At 38.4% G+C, this 9,147-nt stretch overlaps 1 long non-coding RNA gene across 1 annotated transcript; it reads left to right on the forward strand.

The window, feature by feature from the left end:
- The first annotated feature begins 1,305 nt into the window (after window positions 1-1,305).
- On the forward strand, window positions 1,306-6,281 carry LOC138905579 (uncharacterized). Its single transcript, XR_011413568.1, has 3 exons — window positions 1,306-1,388; window positions 1,776-1,831; window positions 6,005-6,281. It is a non-coding gene; the product is annotated as an uncharacterized lncRNA (long non-coding RNA).
- The last annotated feature ends 2,866 nt before the right edge of the window (window positions 6,282-9,147 follow it).

Below are 9,147 nucleotides of genomic sequence, written 5' to 3' on the forward strand. Positions count from 1 at the left end.
ACTTTGGGACTACGGAACGGTATTTCAGGAGATCTCCCTGTTTTGCATATTTATTTTGGGACTATGGAACGGTATTCCGGGAGATCCCGCTGCACATTTATGTTTGGGACTACAAGACGGTATCTCGGGAGATCCCCACTGTGTTCTGAGCTGTTGTCTTTCATTGATTCCATTCCTGTTAGATTTTCGTATTTATTTTACTGCAATATTTTATTCTATCTTATTTTATTATATTTATACCAGTAGGGCCCTGACCTGATCTCATCACTACTAGATCGAGGTTGGGCTTGGCACTTACTGGGTACCGTTGTGGTGTACTCACGCCCTTTCCTACACATGTTTTTCGTGTGTAGATTTAGGTTCATCTTACCAGCCTCATCACTAGTTGCAGTCGTTGCTGCTTATTGGAGACTTCAAGGTACATATGCTCGCGCCCGCAGATCCTCGGAATCCCCCTCTATCCCCCTATGTTCATTTTTCCTTCTTTGTGTAGAAATGATGTATAGAACTGTTAAGACTTCTTAGTATCTTTTCACTTACGATATTCCGGGTTTTGGGAATTGTTTTGTACATTTTCAGAGGTGATAATTGTATATGCCGAGTGGCATTCAGTTGCTTATTAGATATCTGTTATTGTTAGTAGTTAATGTTCATGCTTTTGTTTCATTTTCGCAAAGTGTGTTAGGCTTGACACTTATTGGGTACCGTTGTGGTGTACTCACGCCCTTTCCTGCACATGTTTTTCGTGTGTAGATTTAGGTTCATCTTACCGGCCTCATCACTAGTTGCAGTCGTTGCTGCTTATTAGAGACTTCAAGGTACATATGCTCGCGCCCGCAGATCCTCGGAATCCCCCTCTATCCCCCTATGTTCATTTTTCCTTCTTTGTGTAGAAATGATGTATAGAACTGTTAAGACTTCTTAGTATCTTTTGACTTACGGTATTCCGGGTTTTGGGAATTGTTTTGTACATTTTCAGAGGTGATAATTGTATATGCCGAGTGGCATTCAGTTGCTTATTAGATATCTGTTATTGTTAGTAGTTAATGTTCATGCTTTTGTTTCATTTCCGCAAAGTGTCAGTCTTACCTAGTCGTAGAGACTAGGTGCCATCACGACGGTTCACGAAGGGACAAATTGGGTCGGGACATATACTCATTTCGGGGTTCATTTTTCCCCATTTTTCTCGGCCAAACTTTGGGGTTTTCCTCCACTCTCTCAAGGCCTCCAACTCCCCCCCGTCTTCCAGGTGAGTAATCCCTACTAATTTGGTGTTTCATTCCATAAATTCCACCCTAAAACTAACTCAATCCTCCACAAAATACATAGATCTTCAAGTAATTTCTTCAAGAACTCAAAGGAGGGTTTTGCAAGATTTCTTCCAAAAGGTAATCCTACACCCTTAGACTTACATGTATGGATATATTATGGGAATATGAGTATGAATTAATTATTGGAACTTATATTATGGTGATTGGAAGCCATAAGTTCCCAATTTAAATACATAACCATTGTAGAGATTGAAAGGTGATTATTTGATGGAATTTTGTTGGTTGGGTGTGGTTGGATGGTCATGAATGTTATGTTGGATTTTATGATTTGTTTAAGAATGATGGTGGGATCAATTTTTGGTAAATGGTAGTAGTTGGATGAACTAATTCTATGGTTAAGAGATGTAGATATTGATGCCTACTAGGTGTTTGATAAAATGCCTAAATGGCCTAAACTATGGGATTTGTTACTAATGTTGTTCCCATTGGATGTTGTTATTGTAGATTGAAGTTTCTTAGTGTAGTGGATCATTGTAGTATAATTAAGGGGCGAACGTCAGGTATGTTGGCTAAACTTCTCTCTCATAATCGAATTCCATAATGTTCCCGTAAGTTTCAAGTATGGTTGGCTCAAGTTCCTAATTCCTATATTCCGAGCTATTCCTTATAAAATTGACTATTCCGAATGAGCCTTTTGTCGAAAGATATATGTTCAAAGTATAGGTTGTGTATTAAAATATTATGGCTTTGAGTATTGTTCCAAATGAAAGCTAGTATGCCAAATTATGTGAGAAATATCGATATGCTTAAGACTCTTAATTTGCTTATATGTGTACCTAAAGTCTTGATTGGAAATGCCTTGTTGTGTATAATATATAAAGATGCTCGAAAGTAAAAGAAGTGAGTTGATGATGTAAAGTGTGGCCACCATACCAAGAATGAAAGATATACTTGTGGCCAATAGTGCCAATGAAATGAAACGATGTGTGAAATATTATGCAATGAGCCTTGATTCAACTATTACAAATTGACTTAAAATAAAATTGTCCAAAAGCTTATGTACTCAAGTCATGTCCAAATGTGGTTGTTCTAACTAATGCTATGCTTGGTAGGTATTTCCAATATGTTTTTAGTTCTTACATATTCATGAGTTGAGATTGTGTATTGCCCTTTTTGGGGAAAGGTATTTCAAGAGTATTATATATGATGATGTTTGTAATGATAATCCTTGAAAGTAAAGAAATGAAATTGTGGAATATGATATACGACCACAGTGCCATGAATGAAGAATAATACGTATGGCCAAGGGAGCCAATGAAATAATGATGTTGTAAGTCGTTGAAAGTAATTGTGAAGTTATATATAGTGGGAAAGGTTATGAGATGAATATTTGTACGTATGTTTCCAATGTGTTATAAGCTCCTACGCCCTCATGAGGAGAGGCTATGGTATTCCTAGGTATTTTAAATGTTCTTGATATCCTATTATCACCTATGGCAAGTACAAGTAAGTGATGGTATGAACATGAAATGTAGAGAGGCCGCTTTGTGTAGAGATTATGGTATTGTGATACACCTCCACCTGCATATATTGGGATGAGGTGGCAGGGCCGCTTTTTATAGAGATTGTGGTATTGTGATAAACCTCTACCCGCATATATTGGGGTGAGGCGGCAGGGCCCCTTTGTGTAGAGATTGTGGTATTGTGATACACCTCCACCCGCATATATTGGGGTGAGGCGGTAGGGCTGCTTTGTGTAGAGATTACCGTATTGTGATACACCTCCACCTGCATATATTGGGGTAAGGCGGCAGGGCTGCTTTGTGTAGAGATTGTGGTATTGTGATACACCTCCACCCGCATATATTGGGGTGAGGCAGTAGGGCCTCTTTGTGGAGAGATTATGGTATTGTGATTCACCTCCACCCGCATATATTGGGGTGAGGCGGCAGGGCCGCTTTGTGTAGAGATTGTGGTATTGTGATACACTTCCACCCGCATATATTGGAGTGAGGTGGCAGGGCCGCTTTGTGTAGAGATTGTGGTATCATGATACACCTCCACCCGCATATGTTGGGGTGAGGCGGCAGGACCGCTTTGTGTGAATGTGGATATAGAGGATCCTCAACTTAATTTCTATAAATTTTAATGAAAGCTCTTAATAAATTTGCTTGACGTCAATGGCTATCTAAGCCCTTTTACTGATACCATGATTCATCATATTCATGTTGTTTTTCCAAGCCCTTGAATAGGTGTATTTGTATTGTGTAAGTAAACACTGTGAACAGTCTATGAAACGCACAGGTGTAATATGTAAGTAAACACTGTGAATGGTCTATGAAACACACAGGTGTATTATGTAAGTAAACACAATGAACGGTCTATGAAACACACGGGTATATTGTATAGGTGATACTGTGAATGGTCTATGAAACACACAAGTGTATTGTATAGGTGATACTGTGAACGGTCTATGAGACGCATAGGTGCATAATATGATATGTGAACACTAAGGATGGTTTATGAAATGTATATGTGTAAAATAAGGGAGGAAGGTGGCACTTTCATTGGCCTTGTTTGTACATGTTGTTACAATTACGTCAATGTTACACTCCGCAGTATTACCCCGCAGTATTACGTCAACGTTACACTCTGCAGTACTATGACGATGTTACACCCCGTAGTATTGTACATTGGATTTGTCGTAAGATAACTGACATCATTTCAAAGACAAGATTATTTTGAGGTTAAAAGTATTATGCTATTTTAAACAACTAATAAATAAATTCATGAAGGTGAGAGAGTAAGCAAATCGAAGAAAATGAGTTTCGTCAAAATTTGATATTTTGAGATAAAATACGGTCCAAGCTATAATACCCCGTATTTATGGACTAGTACTATACCACATGACCATGATAGTAAGGTGTATAAAGTGTATTTTAGTATTTTAATTAATTTGAGATAATTCTTAATTATGTGAATAATGGGTTAATTATTGATTTTAGTGGGAGGTTAACAAGGTAATGGATTTTGGTGGATAAGCTTAAAGGGACATCACCCTCAACGTGTCAGCAAGGGGACTTAAGCATCAATGACTCTTTGGTGTATATAATTAGGTGGCATAATTTGAGATTTTTGGGCAAAATAATCCCAAAAGTGGGGACCACAACCCTCAAAGATAAGAGATTTTCATACATCATTTAAGTGAGATTTTTATGTTGCTAAGCAACGGATGAAATCTCAAAAAGAGTTTATATGAAACTTCTTAATACTATAGCAACATAAGATTTGCGATTCTAAGGAAGTATGGTGCAATCTTTCTCAAGAATATCATACGGATTTTTTCCTATTTCGATCTCGTTGTTACATGTTTCGTCGTGATTAGAGGGATTGTCAAGATAATCGGCTCAGGTATGTTAAGGCTATCCCTTCTTTCCTTTTGGCATGATTCATACGATGCAAACAAAACGAGCAAACGCACAGCTTTCATAAATACCTCTATTCATAGAAGCACTGGGGGTGCCTATGTTCTTGAATTCTCATGTGTCTTATTATTATATATTTTGTTCATGGATCTCAGAAAAATGCATAATTGATAAAATTTATCCGAAGACATATTGATCTTATGACATTCCGAGAAATCTTATTAACTCGCTTCTTATGCATTTCATTCATTTATACATGTACATTGACCCATGACCAGATGGTATTATATACGCGTATATTATACGTATATGGGATATGGAAAAAGGTTACGGCGTTATATACGCACCACCACCTGATCAGCTGGTATACGTTGATGATTTTGCCCACAGTGGGCGAGATGATATGATGGAATGCCCTCAGAGGCTTGATGATGTTATGTACGCATATACCTATGCATGATATGATATTTATATGCATATGCATGACATTATAAATGTTTGATGATTCACAGAGCTATTCAGACTTACAGGTTGAGTCTTTTCCTCCATGTTTCTTTCTTGTCTATTATATACTGCTTTCATACCTTACATACTCAGTACTTTATTTGTACTGACATCCCTTTTGCCTGGGGAGGCTGCGTTTTATGCCCACAAGTGCCGATAGACAAGTTGAGAGTCCTCCAAGTAGGCTATCAACTCAGCAGAAGGTGTTGGTGCACTCCATTTGCTCCGGAGTTGCCTATTTGTTCAGTATGATTTGTACATGTATTGATTTGTATGGCGGGGCTCTGTCCCGACCTTTATGACATTTATGTACTCTTAGAGGCTTGTAGATAGACGTCATGTATATGGATACATGTATGGCCTTGTCGACCTATGTTTTGAGTATACGAATGATCATGTCGGCCTTATACGCCTATATGTCATAGGTTTAAGTCAGTACATCATGTTGGGTCATCCTATGTCAAGTATTTCCTCATGTTTTATTCTACTTATCTCACGACAGCCTTTCAAACTCATTTACCTATGATATTATGATATGAAAGATACGTTATGTTGGTACTCGGTTGGACAAGGTACCGGGTGCCCGTCGCGGCCCATCGGTTTGGGTCGTGACAGATGCAAGTATAATAAGACTTGAAATGTGATTCTATGGGATGTTTCGTAATTTCTTGATGTACTTTATTTGCCTCTTATTTAAGTTACCATATTTTCATTTGTTGTTTTGACTGCCTTACATACGAGTACTATTCCACATGTACTCACGTCCCTTTTGACGGGGGGCGCTGCATCTTTTAATGGATGCAGGTATACTTCTACAGGATGATATGGATCTTTGATAGGGATCTTCTTCACTACTCAGCTTATGGTGAGCCCGCTACAGTTCTAGTGGGTGTTTGGGTCTAGTTCATTTTATGTATTTAGGTATCTATTGTCATAGAAGCTCCATGTACATTGTGGGTCATGTAATTAAAAATTTGAGTTTTGTCATGTATTTATGTTCACAGTATTTACAGCTATTTATAAAGCTGTGTAACCATCATGAGAAAGAATTTATGGGTCATTGAGCCAAATGTATTCAATATGAAAGTCAAGATCTAATTATGTTATGGTAAATCATTCATGAGTAATGACGAGAGGTTAATGTAAATTAGGCTTTCTCGACTGGGTTTACTCGGTTAAGCACTGGTCGCGCTCCCTGAGTTTGGGGCGTGACAAATGTCACGACCCAAACTGATGGGCCATGACGAGTGCCCGAGTCCTACCTGTCGAACACCCTTAAGCATGCGTCTAAGATATAAACATGAATAACATCTGTCAATAAACTGCTGAGTCATGTGAATAACATACGTGAGGATAACATGTCCAAAAGACATATATACATACATATGCGGAATACAATAGGGCGAGCCGACAAGGCTGCTATAGACAACTATATATCCAAAACTAGAAGCCGACAAGGCCACATACTATCCAACTATACATGATTGTCTATAGACCTCAATAGAGTGTACAACTGTATGAAGGATGGGACTGGGCCCCGTTGTACCCATATCTACATACAAAAATAGCGTACCAAAACTAATAACAGCACCGGATCAAGTGGATCACACCTGCCACGTCCCAAACTCGGGGAGCGCGATCAGCGCTCAACTGAGAGAACCGGGCCGAGCAATCCTGTTAGATCACCTTCTACTCAAACTCATCTATGAATAAAGAGGAGATATACCCCATTACTCAAACACTGAAAAGATTCTATTAACAACTACATTTTCATTCCCATTGGCAGCTTCATTCATAATTTCCAAAATATTACGAGTTTATAGAATTAATGTAAAACATGATTTCCAAATACCAAAATTTCTAACTCAATTCCCAACATCAACCACAACCCACAGCCTGTCTATGGAGCCTCTAAGTACAATAGAAGAGTAATATGGAAATGCCGGCAATAAGGCCCCGGCTATAATTAACCTCTACGCCTGCCCTGGCATCACAGAACCCCGGTTTTTAGGAAAACAATTTCACGAGGCCTTACAACACCAACTCTCGCTGATCAAGGATCCTAAAAAGGGGAACCGTCAGCCTGTCTACATACACCTGCAGGCATAGAACGCAGGCCCCGGGAAATAGGGCATCAATACGAATAATGTACCGAGTATGTAAGGCGTGAAAATCAGTACATAAAAGAAACATGGAGTAAAGGAATCCGCCTGTATGTCTAAATAACTTTGTGAATCCTGAAATATTTATAAAGTTATGCATGTGCATATAAATGTCGTATCATGCGTAGGAAAATGTGTACATAACATCATCAAGCCTCTGAGGGCATCCCATCATATCATCTCGGCCTCTGTAGGCTAAATCATAAACGAATACCAACTGATCAGGTGGTGGTGCATATATAACACCGTAACCTTTTCCCATATCCCATATCGATATAATATACGCATATATAATGCTATCTGGTCATGGGTCAATATACATGTATAAATGAATGAAATGCATAAGAATAAGTTAATAAGATTTCTCGGAATGTCATACGATCAATATGCATTCGGATAAACTTTAGCAACTACGTATTTTTCTGAGACCCATGAATAGAAGATATAATAATAAAACACATGGGAATTCAAGAACAAAGGCACCCCTAGTGCTTCTACGAATAGAGACATTTATGAAAGTTGTGCGTTTGCTCGTTTCATTTGTATCATATGGATCATGCCAAAAGGATAAGGGATATCCTTAACATACCTGAGCTAATTCTCTTAACAATCCCTCTAACCCATGTCTTTTGCGAAAAACACGTAACGACGGATCGAAGTAGGGAAAAATCTGTATGATATTCTGGAGAAAGATTGTACTGTGCTCTCTTAGAATTGCATCTCATGCTGCTGTAGCGTTATAAGGGTTCATATGAACTTTTGGTGAAGCTACATCTGTTACCTTACAAACATATACATTTCCCTTTAATGACATGTGTAGGTGTCTTTATCATAGGTGTGGGCCCCACTTTATGTGATGACTTAGCCAACAAATTCCCTAAATATGCCACCTAGCCCCTAGCCAAAAGAGTCATTGTTACCTAAATCCCTTGCTGCCACGTTGGGTCTCCACTAAGCTTATCCAAAAATTCTAATTACTTTGTTAATCTCCCATTAAATATCAATAATTGACCAATTATCCACATAATTAAGAATTATCTCTAATTACTTAAAATACTAATCACTTTTAACACACTTTATATACCTTACTATCATGGTCATGTGGTACCTTATATGGCACTAGTCCATAAATATCGGGTATTATAGCTTAGACCGTATTTTATACCAAATTGACAACCTTTAACGAAACTCTTTTTTTTATTTATTTACCCTTTAAACTTCACGACACTTACTTATCCCCTGTTATAAATAGCATAAGTACTTATAACCTCAAAAATAATCTCATTCTCGAGCCTACGCCGATTAACTTACGACAAAACTTTAACGTGCGAAAATGCGAAATGTAACATCCTTCCCCCCTTAGAAACATTCGTCCTCGAATGTTTAACTCCCCTGGATCTATATAGATTTTGGCAGAGTCGCCTTTGTAATTGTACTACTGCCAACCCTTCCTGTAGAAAACTCAATAATTCAATGCCACATATTGCAACAATCATCAATAACGACAATAGCCTCACACGACCAATGACCATAACTAACAGCACCTTAAGGCTGTGATGACTCGGTCGGATCCTCCTCTGCAAGAGGAAACAAGTGGGGATACCTAGACTTCATGTCTTCTTCAGCTTCCCAAGTCATTTCTTCCACATTATTGTTTCTCCAAAGTACTTTAATCGAAGCTACGTCCTTAGTTCTCAATCTCCGAACATGTCTATCTAGTATAGCAATGGGAGTTTCCTCATATGATAACTGCTCTGTGACTTGAACATCATCAACTGACACAAC

Source organism: Nicotiana tomentosiformis, chromosome 2 (genome assembly GCF_000390325.3).
Source record: "Nicotiana tomentosiformis chromosome 2, ASM39032v3, whole genome shotgun sequence".
NCBI classification, from domain to species: Eukaryota; Viridiplantae; Streptophyta; class Magnoliopsida; order Solanales; family Solanaceae; genus Nicotiana; species Nicotiana tomentosiformis.